The sequence below is a fragment of the Manis pentadactyla genome, chromosome 12 (genome assembly GCF_030020395.1).
Source record: "Manis pentadactyla isolate mManPen7 chromosome 12, mManPen7.hap1, whole genome shotgun sequence".
In the NCBI taxonomy this organism is placed as follows: Eukaryota; Metazoa; Chordata; class Mammalia; order Pholidota; family Manidae; genus Manis; species Manis pentadactyla.
In genome coordinates, this window is record NC_080030.1 from 85,623,550 (window position 1) to 85,636,098 (window position 12,549).

The 12,549-nt window shown below is 36.5% G+C and overlaps 1 non-coding gene across 1 annotated transcript; it reads right to left on the reverse strand.

Annotated features, from left to right (window-relative positions):
• Window positions 1-9,320: 9,320 nt before the first annotated feature.
• On the reverse strand, window positions 9,321-9,508 carry LOC118929038 (U2 spliceosomal RNA). The gene has a single exon (XR_005031448.1). It is a non-coding gene; the product is annotated as a U2 spliceosomal RNA (small nuclear RNA).
• Window positions 9,509-12,549: the final 3,041 nt, after the last annotated feature.

A 12,549-nucleotide genomic window follows, 5' to 3' on the forward strand; every position in this document is an offset into this window, starting at 1 on the left:
CTTCAGCAGCCCTCGCTGCTAGGATGCCTCTCAGACCACCTGCCTTTCCCTTGTTCCAGAGGGGCTCGGTGTGGATCCATCCCCTCCTCTACAAACAGCCAGAATCTCAGTCTGTGAAGCACTCCACCTGTCCCAGCTCCCCATCCTCCAGAGCACCACACAATGTAGATTTTTGCTTGCATAGCAGATCTTCAGGGCCAGGTGTTCTGCAGTCCCAGGCTTCCACCCTCTCCCTGCTCCATTTCTTTCTCTCCTGCCGGTGAGCTGAGGAGGGGGAAGGGCTTGGGTCCCGCTAGATCCAGGCTTTGGTACGTTATCCTATTTTCTGAGGTCTGCTCTGTTCGTGAGGTCTGTATGCAGTCTAGTTCAGCCTTCTTTCCTGTTGCTGTTTTAGGGTTAGTTGTATTAATTAACTCTATTTTTGTTCTATTTGTGATTTTGGGAGGAGTTATCTGTCTCACCTCTCATGCTGCCACCTTGAATCTTGAATGATGTTGACTTTTTAAAAATTTTTAATTAAAAATTTTTGTATCATTAATCTACAATTACATGAAAGAAATTGTGTTTACTAGGGTCCCCCCTTCACCAAGTCCCCCCACAAACCCCATCATAGTCACTGTCCATCAGCATAGTAAGATGCTGTAAAATCACTACTTGTCTTGTGTTGCACAGCCCTCCCCATGCCCCCCTAGATGTTGACTTTTATAAGATAGTTAACATCTGTTAAAGGAGTTTGTAAAATCAGATTTTCTTGCAAGAGGCAGACATTAAGATTCAGAGTAATTGGTGTATCATCAAGCACTTGAAAACTTGCAGAGGAGGACAGCATCAATAGTGGTGATCTACTATTCTGCATTTACTCTATCATTCCATATTTTTTTGTTTCTATCAGATGTGACTTGAGGACAGAAATGTAAATAGAATAATAAGGTTCTCAACTGTCAGCTCAATTTGAGAGTTAGTCAGACTTAAAAACCAAGAAAGTTATGTTTTCCATTTATTAGCTACTTTAAAGCATTCGATTCTATGTATTTAATAGAGCTTGTTTTATATTTTAGTTTGTAAACAATATTTAAGAGGGGATTTATCATTTTAATTGCACATGCCATGCCTGAAATATAGTAGGAACTGAATAAAGTTAATAGTTTAGGTAAAGTACAGCGTCAAATTTAACAGGCACTACCTAACAGCTTTTAAGAGTCTATGTTTCAGGAGAACACATAGTCCAAGAGATAATTGCTAAAATACCTGTTCTCTAAATATAATAATTGGTCTGTACATATAGTTTTTCTGTATGCAGGATAAAAAAATATATGTTTGTCACTTGGGAACATAGATAACCTCCAGGATGTTTCATTGAATATAACAGTGATAAACAATTTTTATTTTATTTTAAAGCATATTTTAAATGCTTTCAAGATAAATCTATTCAGTTAGCATTTTCATTGTGAATGACAATGTTTCAGAAATTTTTGAACTATTTCTTATAAAACAGGTTGAAAGGAAAACCGCTATAGCAATTTTTAGCAGTTATTACAAATTAATTTTCAATTCAAATGCTACCTTTGTTTATATACAAATAATTTTGATATTTCTTTTTTCTTTCTTTTTTATTAGAATGTTGATTTACAATATTGGTTTCAGATGCACATAGATGAACATAGAGACTCAATAATTATATACTTTACTAAATACCCTTTATCTTTATAACTCAGCCAAATTATTTCAGGAAAATTATAAAGGCAGGCATTATTTCATCAAAGAGGTATTTAAAAAAGAATAATTCATTAGCTTAAAGAAAACAATAGCTTCTCTTCATAAGCTGACTACTTGTTTTATTTTGGAAATCAAGAACCCTGGAGGTGCCTCCTAATACCAGGTGATAAGGGAAAGAGGATCTGTAAGACTAAAGAATGAAGAAGAATTTTAAATATCCACTAGGGCTTGGAGAGGAGATTAGTTCTTTAAGTAGAATAGAAATCCAATTATTCCATTAGAATAACAGATGGCAGGGTCTTGGGATCTGGGGCTAGATCTGTTCAAGTAATACCAGGAGTATTTCCAAATTGTTTCTGGAAACTGGGCTCTGAGGGGGCTGGTGCAGGAGTCTCGTGGGAATGAGGAGGGCTGCGGAGTTTGGGAACCACCTGCCTCAGAAGAATTTAGGAGCTGGAATTATTAAAATCTCTTGGAAGATATAAAACCTAAGATTCAGTAACTATTTATTTATCTTCTTATCCATAAAATTATGTATAATTAGCAAGTTTTTATTTTAATTTTTAACAGCTTTATTATACCAGAGTACTTTTTCAATATCAAAAATTAGCAAATGGAGAGAAAGAAAATAGAACTTTTCCTTGTTAATCATTGCTACAATTTTGCTGCATTTACTTTTCATTATTTTCTCTGGATACATACTTATGTTCCAAATTTTATTAACATTGAAATTGGATTTCAATCATTGTCCTCTTTTGTTTTTTATCTGTGCTTGTTCCCTTGATAACCTCATCCAACTGCAAAAGCCTTAAAGACCATCCATATGCAAACAAATCCCAAAATGTGTATTTCTACCCAGATCCTTACCATAAACTCCAGGTATGTATGCATATCTTTGTATCTATAATCTATACCTATATATGCATTTGTGCACATGTATATATGTGTGTGTGTGTGCATTACTACCTTTTGGATATCTCCTCTGAGTTTTTATTCCATAGCCTCACCTATTGCACTTAATGACAGTTATGTTCTTAAAATTACTCCTCCTCCAAAGCTGGGATCAATCCTTAACTTGTCTTATTCTCTCATATTTTTCATCTAGTCTTGATGAAATTTCCTGACTCAACACAATTTCCTGACTCAAATTTCAAAATATATTCATAATCTATCAATTTCTCGCCTCCTTCATTGGCACCACCTTGAGTCAACCACCATCACTCTTCCCCTAGATTATTACAATTCCCTCTTAACTTAACTATCTGCTTCCATAGTAGTTTCTTTTTTAGGGCTCACCTGTGTTACCCCATGCACACATCTCTCTCTTTCTCATGATTTTCTACCATATATTAAATTTATTGAATTTAGAATCTGTCTATTTCTAGATGGGAAGGATTCTGAGGGCAGGAATCCATTTCTTATTCAGTTGTATATCTTTAGAGCTGGCATATAGTAGGTTCTCAATAAGTGCAAGTGGAACTAAACAGACGCACGTGACCCAGAAGAATGAATGTGGAGTGTGGATTGGGACTTGGGAATTTATAATGAAGGCAAACCTTCAGTGTGAAGATACGAGTAGTAGGAGAGGCAAAGATGTTAGAGAAAGGAGGACACAGCAGGATGGGCTGTTCTGAATGGTGATGAGCTCCGGGTGTTCTAAGGTGGCAGCCAGTAGATGTAGAAACAAAGAGGTTGTTGTTTCTTGAGAAGTGTGAGGTGTTAGAACAATATGTCAGAATTCCCATGAGGCTAATTCACGTTAGTGAGGATAATTTCAGGGGAAGAAACAAAGATTTAGATTATCTTAAAAACTTCTAAATCATAGGCATAATGTTAGGAATGTTAAGTATGTTTATTTCATTAAATTGTCCAGCAGCTTCTAAGGTAGGTTTGATTAAAGAAAGTGAAGCCCAAAATGGTAGAGTTACTTGCTTAATATCCATAGATAATAAAAGATGGAAATTAAATGAAAATATCTGTTTATCTGAATTCAAAATCCATATTGTTTCTACTCTGTTACTACTATTCCACTATGAGAGAACTGAAGTAGCTGATAAAACATATAAAATGGGAAATTGTCTTGTCAGGAAAGAGAAAATTTACTTGTCACCAGAAACTCGTGAGGTTGCATTCATGTTTTCTTGATCATGTGCATCAGAACAGAAAAGATCTCTTTCAATAAGCTCTATAAAAGAGAAGTCCTCCTCTTCCCTTGAAGTGCTTCAAACTCTGAGTAGCCCGGTTAGGTTGTATGCTGTGGATAAAATGAGAGTTCCTGTGGCCAGGATTCTCATCTGGCCCTGGTTGACTAGCTCACTGCACACCTGTGGGCAATACATCACTGTTGACTCTATAAAAAGAGCTCCTCCCAGTGCTCTGGGCATGACATGGTGGCAGGGCTGCAAGGCTGCAGGAGAGCAGAGCAGAGGCTGGAGTGGTGGCAGCACTGAGGACAGAGGTCCAGGGGATGACTGTGCAGAGGCCCAGAGGACGACTGTGTGGGACGACTGTGTGGGATGGCTGTGTAGGCAGAGAGGCCCAGAGGACGGCTGTGTGGACAGAGTGGCCCAAAGGCAGAGACTGGCTTGCTGCATACAGACTCGCTCTGAGTGAATGGGATTCTAGTGACTGACCTGCCACCTGGAAATAAAGTTGGCTATAACCCTTTCACCCCAAGAATGTTTTGCTGTTGATTCCTTTGATCACACTGATTCCATAGTGAACTTGCCCATTGGCAAGACAATGCACATCCTGAAGCAGTTCTTTTGGCTAGAGGTAGAGTACATATTGTTTTAAGCCTTTTGTTGAAGGGTCCATGGATCAATTCCCATAAATCCTCATGGCTATTAAGTTTCTGTTGGCAAAAGGAAAGTGGAATAGATGGTGGAGAATGGATGGTGGAGAGTCAACCAGAAATGAATATTATATCTGGAATAAATAATTCCTGCATTCATTTACTCATGCATTAATAAATCCTGTGCTAAATCACTCATGCAGCAAAATTTATTGACCATAAAATGTGTTAGACACAGTATTAGACGTTTGATTATTTGGCCAAAAAACAGCACTTATCCTCAAGGAGTTCACTATTGTAGGAGACTGATGAACTGGCAAATAAAATGCAGTATGATAGACATTAGTGCGACAACCGCCTAGGAGCAATGAGCAGGAGTTGACTAAGGGCGAGCGGAGTAAAGAGGAAGCTAGGAAAGTTTTCTGGGAAAGATGCCCCTGAGCTCAGAGTTTAAGGCCAAGTAGAAATTAACCAGGAGTGTAAAGGTATTTCAGATAAAAAGAGCAGCATGGGGGAAAGACAGTGTGGTTCATCTGCCAATTGCAGTAGGATTTTATGAATATTTTGCTCACAAGCTTTAGGCTTTTATAAAATGCCTTATGAATGTGAGAGAGAAATTAGATGAATCCATAGTTGGTTGTTCAGGTAGTGAATTGCGGCTGGCAAATGATTTACATTTTGAGTAGTAATTTTCTTTACTCTTCACAGCTTGCAAGCTTGTTACTGTTTTCTTAGGCACAGGGCCTAGTTAAGTTGTCGGGAGGGTCAGATGGGGTAAAAAGTACAGCGTGGGGTGGAATCGCTGTTTCCTAATTTTAGTCCAGTTATTTTGGAAGTGAAAATTCCAAATGTGCTTGTGTGGAAGACAAGCACGTTCCGATCCTAACAAGTAAGGCTCAGGAAAACACACCCACTGTCGATTCTCATTTCTAGGGTGTTGCCTAATGATCAATTACTTTTCAACAAGGAAGAGAGGAAAACAAGTAGGTGAAAGGTTGTGTAGGAGTTTTCTAGAGAATCGAGGCAACCATTCAGCCCTAAACAGTATTTTAGTTTTGATCAAAAATAACCAATTTCACAGTTTTTTCACTGATAGTATCATACATGGTCCTAAATATGAATTAGGAGAAAGAAAAAACTTGAAAATTCTTAAAATGTAAAAGTTATTTGATAATTCACAATAGAGAATATTCTACATTCAAGTATAATTGCTTTTGTTCCTAGGTTTGATGGTGGAACTATAGTTTAAGAAATCGTCTGAAATAACAGGCCTTGCCAAATCATTTCACAGACAAACACTTCCCTGGTTAAGAAAATAAAGAAAAAAGCAAGGCAAACAGTATTTGCTATGTGACCTCATCCTCACAGACCCTCTGTGAGGAGCCGGAGGAGGGGGCCCTCTTTGTACGTAAGACGCCACTTTGATGTGACCATCCGTCTGGCCGCTGTCTGGCCTGATTCTGAGAAACACAGCTGGAGATACTTGGAAAATGTTCAGGAGAAACCCATTTAATTCCACACTGGTAAAACTCTAAGACCTCTGATAATAATGACCACTATATATATTTTTACTGAAATAACGATATTATTTCATCACTAAGGAAAAAAAATTGGGTGAAAATTTATGAGCAAATCCACATCACGGCACACTCAAGAGGGACACTCTTTTTTCATAGTTTTGGAGTTCATATTTTCCCTTGAATGGAATAGAATGGATAGTAAGGGTAAATGACTCTGGAATTTAGAAAGAGAAAAAGAAGATAAGAAGTCAAAATTTTATGTGGTAAGATCATCAAAATTATCATAAGTTTGGTTGAATACTATTTTTATAGTTAGAACTCTTTTGAAACTTTTTCGTATTTATTCCTATACCAGTAGAAAATGAATCATTCTTAAAGATGGGGAAATTGAGGTATAAAACAGTGATGTTACCAGTCGTGCACTAAATTTAGTATTAGTATAACATGTTTGTTGAGATCCTACTCTATCAGAGATTGCTTCGGCTAAGAGGATATAGTCATTAGCGAGCAAAATGGACTTTCTATCTAGATCAGCAACCAGCAATAGAAGTAAAGGAAAACACATTAAAGACATAATTTTAGGTAGTGATAAATGTTACAAAGAATCAAGTCGGGGATATGATGTTAATCCAAGTCTAATGGGAATTCCTTGAAAAGTTGAAAATGTGTCATTTTCCTATAGAAATTGAATGACTTAAATATAACTTGAATTAAATAATTTGAATTAAAAAACAGACAGACAAACAAAATCTTCAGCCTTGTTAGGTACATTGAATCCCAAGGCACCAGAGGTAAAGTTCCCCAACTGGTTTATTATCATCTAACAAGGATTTCCAATTTTTCCTACAGCCCCTGCTCTTCACCTTACCTTAACTCAGCCATTTGGTAATTTTGTTCTTTCTTTTCTAAAAAGTTAAAAAAAATTGCCATCGTACTAATTTCGTATAGGCACAAAAAAAAATTAATAGTACATCAGCTTTTGCTTTAGACTCTATTTTTAGAAACCCAGTAAAACATCTAGTTAATCTAAGCAGAAAAATAATTTTTAAGGATATTAGGTAGCTCATGGAATAACTGGAGAGACAGACTCAGGCTTGGACGCCACGTAGTTGTGAACAACATCCATGTTATATTACACGGCTGCCCTCTCAGAGTGTCTCTGGCTGGCACCAGGAGCATGAAGTGCAAAGCTGTCCACTGAACCTCTGGGAGTGCTCGTCTGAGCACTGTGTGTGTCTGCTCTTGCCCTCACTGTAACAAATCCTGTGAGATTCCTGCTTCTCCACACTGCATTTGAATTAAGGATTTGCAGTGGTGATTCTGCGTGTCATAGAGGACTCACATGTCTGCACCCTGGCTACAGGGGGAAATGGGGAAATGAGTTCTTGGCATGGACTCGGAATACAAGAAATAGTGTGAGATGCACAAAGGTGAGACTTTTAAAACAGTCCATGTGACCCAAAGGATAAAAAATTCCACCAAAGTCTCTTCTTAACATCTTAACATTTTTAAGGGTACAGTTCAATAGTGTTAAGTATATTGCACTGTTGTGTAGCTAATCTCCAGAACTTTTTCATCTCACAAAACCACAACTTTATACCTACTAAACAATAACTCACTATTTCTCTCCTCCCAGCCCATAGGAACCACCATTCTACTTCCTGTTTCTATGAATTTGTCTACTCTATAGATATAAGTGAAATCACACAGCACTTGCTTTTTTGTGACCGGCTTATTTCACTTAACATAATGCCCTCAAGTTTCATCCATGTCGTAGCATGCATCGGAATTATCTTCCTTCTTAAAGCTGAGTAACATTCCATTGTATTACTTTAAAAAAAAATCCATTCAGCTGTCAATGGACATTTAAGTGGCTTCTACCTCTTGGCTATATTAATACTCCAGTGAACATGGGTGGACGAATTCTGTTTAGAATTCTCCTTTCTATTCTTTTGGATACATAGTCAAAAATGGAATTGCTGGACCATATGGTAGTTTTATTTTTAATTTTTTGAGGAACCACTGTACCACCATACTGTTTTTCATAGTGGTTGCATCATTTTATAGTCTCACCAGCAGTGCTCAAGTGTCCCAATTTCTCCACATCCTTATGAACACTTACTTATTTACTTTTAATAGTAGTCATCCTAATGGGTATGAGCTGAGCCAGTTCATTAATTTCATTAATTCAAATTAATTTCTCAAGAATGCATTTCACTATCGGTACCAATTTTTTTGTTAGCAATGATTAATTTATTCTTTTGGTGGCAGTGAGAGAAACCCATCTCTGACTGGTTAAACTAACCCAACTCTAACCAAACAAGCAACCCAATAAAACTTACAGTTTTAAGGTCTAAATGGATCAGAGTATTCTAATAATATTTTCAATTCTCTTTCATTTTTCTTTCCTTCTTCTCTTCCTTCTCTTTTACTTGTTTTCTTCTGTGTTGGTTTAATTGTCAAGAAGTTTTCCCCACTTCATACCTACTGGAGTCACTAGATTCATATCGTTTTTTACTGGTCTCTGGAGATAAGCATGAATCTCTTTCATGATAGCTATGTAAAAATTTCTAAGAGTGATTAATCTGGATTGGGTGATTTGACTATTCCCTGAACCAAGCTCTCTCTCTGTCCCTGAGCAGTTGGGTCACAAGTTTACCCCGGGCTGAGACAGACTCCTGCTATTGACAGCCCTGTCATGAGTATTTGTATGTGGCAATTGGAGGGCTATTTCTAAAACAGAGGCCAGCCATCAGTCAAGACTAGCTCTACACCAATCAGGAAATAGGCCTCTGTCATATACTTACTAAACTGATCCTCACTTCAAAAAGGAGGAATATTTTCTTCCCTCTACATTGAAGGTTTGCCTCCCAAGTTTTAATCCATTTTCCAAGATTGATAACTGGCTGTGGAAACCCCCAATCTTGTCAGGAGGAAACACTTCTGCTATGAGGGTCATGCTCTGACCTTGTAGTCAGGACATAATAATCACACCAGGGTCACAGTTGAATGTATCCCTAAAGATCAGAGTAGACAGTATTAAACTCTGTATGGGAAACCAATTTCTCAGTCTGAGTTTACCTATTTTAACTTCATGTCTTATGTTTGAACTCCTTTGAAATAGTTTTTCATAATGGTGAAGTTAAATGCATGCATTGTGCTGACACTTCCAATAAAAAATATGCATATAGGAAAATGCACTAGAATTGGGGACTAAAAATATAATAAAACAAGGATCATAAAGGACAATCTGACTAGATAAAATATGCATAACAATTTTTTTCCCCCAAACGGGATTCACCATTCCCAGAGATACTACAATTCCAGGTCAGTGTGTAGAGTGGATTGAGCGAGCTCCTATTCCATCTCCCTGCTCCAAAAATCTGTTTAATACATTGCCCTCAGATAGAAGCCATATCAGATATTAAAATAAGAACAGATGTTACACTTGATCTTAGCCAAAAGGCCAAGAAGAGATAAGAAATATTTTAACGTGAAGCAGGAGGCAATGATAAAGAATCAAGCAGAAATTCAGAATAAGAAAAATAAATTTGTTGACATAAATAACTCGCAAAATGAAATAAGAGGATAGGTCAGCTGAAGAATAAATTATCCACATAGAAAGCAGGTTGAGATGAAAGAAAGAGAGAGAAAGAAAAAGAAAGAAAAAGAAAAAACTCAGAATACAGTGATATATATATATATATATATACTATACAAAATATAAATGTAAAATGTATAAATATTAAAAATAGAAATATATGTAGAAATGTAAAAAAGAGTATCAAAAATCCACATAAAGCAGTTTTAGGTGAAGATAAAAATAAACTGTGAGATTCCATAGATAACTAAGATCTAGCAGTATTTGTCTTCTGTGTCTGGCTGATTTCACTTTGTCTTCCAGGTCCATCCATGGTCCTGCAAATGGCAGGATTTCTTTCTTTTATAAGGCTGAAGTACATTCCATTGTATGTGGTTGCCAGGGGCTGGAGGGAGGGGCCAGTGGGGATGTGATGATAAAGGGTACAAACTCTCAGTTATGTAAGATAAATGTGTTTTAGAAATCTACTATACAGCATGGTGCCTACAGCTAACAATTCTGTATCATCTACTTAAAAGTAGTTAAGAGGGTAGATGTAATGTTAAGTCTTTGTATCTCACACACATGCACACACGCACACACACACACACACACAAACACACACACATAATAAAGAGTGGAGAGAAACTTTGGGAGGTGATGGGTATACTTATGAACTGGATTGTGGTAATGTTTTCATGGGTATATACTTAACCCCAAACTCACTGAGTTGTATAAATTAAATATATAAAGCTTTTCACATCTCAATAATACTTCAATAAAGTGGTTTAAAAAATAAACTATGAAGAAATAGCTAAATAAATAATAATTGTGAATTCCCCATAATTAAAGATAAAAAGACAACTTTGGATTGGCGGCCAGATGTTGCTGAATAACAGCCATCCAAAATTAAGTTTTGGCTTAAAACAAAAAGATTATTTATTAGTTCCTAATTCTGCGATCTGGCAATTTGAGTTTGGGTCATCTGGTGGTTTTACTGTGAGTGTCTCCTGGGCTCAGTCATGGATCTACAGTTCACTGTCAGACTGGCTGGGACCAGGTAGTCTAGGGTGCTCTTTCTCACATATCTGGAAGGTGACAGGCTGTAAATCAAACCCCCTCAGTTGTCTTCCATGTACTGCTTCTAGTAGCTTATCTCAGCCTCATTCACATCTTCAGTGGCCTCCAGATTCCAAGAGCTGTGAAAGATAGCAAGACCCAGTGTGCCCAGGCTGCTTATATCATGTTGGCTAATATTTTATTAACAAAATAATTCATATGGTCAAACCTAAATTTAGGGATGAAGAAATAGACTCTTCCTCTTCAAAGAGTAGCATTAAAGTCACATTGCAAAGTAGCAAACAAACATGGAAGGATAAATTATGGGGGGTCATCTTTACAGACCATCCACAGCACAAATTAAGTTAGATAAGAGAAAAAAATACTTAGATAGATAATAGTAAAATCCAAGAATAATGAAGACAAAAAGAAAAGTATAAAACCTTCTAGAGGGGAAGAGTATATGACTCAGAAAGGGAAAATAATAGGCTGCATATCATATTTCTCAACAGTAAAAGAGATCTACAACATTTAAATGTGTGTGCAATAAAGATATTCTCATGTCACGCAAGGGCTCAGAAGCTTGGCACACAATGATCTCTTGGAAAATGCTTTTGAGTATGTCATTCAGTGAGAGGAAAACAAAAATCAAGGCTATGGGGGAATAAGACAAAATAATTAAGTAAACTTTTGATGGTTTAAAAAGTAATTTCTTCTATTTATCTTCAAGAAGAACCTATATTCTTAACAATACTAAGGGTCTGCTCCTGATTAGGGTGGGGGTATGGGTCAAAGAATTTCCCCACTTTAATGTAACATTACTTTCTTTAATTAACTCGGAAGATAAAGTGTTACACAAATCTCAATAGTGTGTGTGTGTTTGTGAACTTCGACAGATGAAGGAAGGTTCCAGTCCCACTCAGAGCCCCTCTGTTAGTCCTTACCTAGGCTTACTCAGTTACCTTGGATGGTTATCATTAAGGCGTCTCTGTAATTTATCGTGTAGCTTTAACTGTTATACAAGGGTTACACCCAAAGGATCTCTGCACCACAGAATATTTCAGATAACAAGTGTTTGCTGTTTCTGCCTTCTAAAAACCATCAACCCAATAGCTGGAATACTGCTGGTGATTGTACCCCACTAATAGGTGATGCAGCTCCCACCATGGAAAAAAGGTATAACCACTCTCGTTTTCATTAAATGATCTCATAGATAATTCAGACTTACTGAGTATCACAGTGCTGCCCATTTTTTCATATGTGCTTATGTTCATTCTTATATGCATAACTAGTCCATTGTCATGAAAAATATTTTTATGTAAGCATGTTTGAAATAAGTGTATCTTTTGCATCATCATAAACTTTCCTCATAAAGGGTTTGCTATTAATATTTCTCCCCCATGATGAGTTTCTGCAGTTAGTATTCTTCAAGTTCCAAAAGGGTCATACATTAGATAGACTATACAAACAATGTCAAATACACATTGTACTTTATTCTAAATTAAAGTTAATTAAGCTAAATTGATTGTAGCAGTAAATGTAGGGCTACAAAAAAACTGAAAAATGTTATCTATGAAGGGAATGGTCTCTAGTTTTATGTTAAATATTAGATTACTGAATGCATTAATTGAATATGAAATATTAATTTAATAAACATTATATCAAAACTCTATTTCACTTTTGTTTTTTGATCTAGAGAGAGAAAATTACATTTCTTGGTTTTTAATTTGGGGAAACATTAACTGCTGTTATTGAAAGTCAGTCCAGAGGGAAAATTGTCCAACCTCAAATTGTACAACATAAATGTCTTAAGCAGATAAAAAAAATGGAGAATAATTTAATCCATAAAACTTTATGCCACTTTTTACAATGTCATAAAG